Genomic DNA, 979 nt, shown 5'->3' on the forward strand with positions numbered 1-979 from the left:
TCCTTTATACAAATGTAAACTGAGCTTGCACTCTACATGTTAAAAATCTTGTTAAATAATATATCTGCAAATATTATAATATCTTGCAGTAGCAATAAAATGATAGCCTTATGAAAATGTATGCACTTCAGAAAAGTGCATTATTTATCAGCAGCAATACACTATGTACTTAGCTGTTATAAATGCAAGTAAATTTGGTTCCARGTAAATTTTCATTCCTTAGCCAAAGCACTATATTAGACTGTAGTGTAACATGACTTGATTTTGGAGAGATCTCATTTACATTTATTTTCTTATGATTTCCTGAATATATACTAAAATAAATTTAGGAACARTTTTCACTACGTATATCTGAATAATCCCTTTCAATATGGGGTGCTTAAGCATACTCCTGAATCAAGGATTCAACAACATAGTTTATACTGCCCATTCAAGAAGTTTTTTATGGCAGCTTACATTTGGTCAGGATGGTCCCCCTTAAACAGAGATTAAACAAAGAAGTCTTTATCATCCAACATATACTTATGAGATGTAAAGATCAGATTGTAAACTGCAATACTATTCTGCATATACTTATTTATACGTCATTTTGTTGATTTGGACAGGCTTAAAATGAAATTATGATTCCACTGAAACCAGTTTTCAGGATTTTTCCCCTCAGCCATTAATCTAACTACAGGTAGCCCCAAATTCAAGGAGAATTTACTGCTGCTCTTCAAGCAGCAGCTGTTAGATGCAGTACAAAGGGCTGTAAGATCAGGAAACTCTATGCAAAGAAACCAAAAGCATGAGGAATATTTTTCTTTGGGCACTCACACAAACAATATTATTTAGAATRCCAGAATATTATTCTTTGAAAATTAGTAAGACACAAATGTTTTAATTTTAAAATGGAGTCAAAGTCACTGGTTTCACAAAATAATTTTTCCTTCCCTGGGCATATCAGTTACATTTACAGTGATTCATATTGACCATTGAG

This window comes from Nothoprocta perdicaria, unplaced genomic scaffold (genome assembly GCF_003342845.1).
Source record: "Nothoprocta perdicaria isolate Ctin4 unplaced genomic scaffold, notPer1 scaffold_15, whole genome shotgun sequence".
NCBI classification, from domain to species: Eukaryota; Metazoa; Chordata; class Aves; order Tinamiformes; family Tinamidae; genus Nothoprocta; species Nothoprocta perdicaria.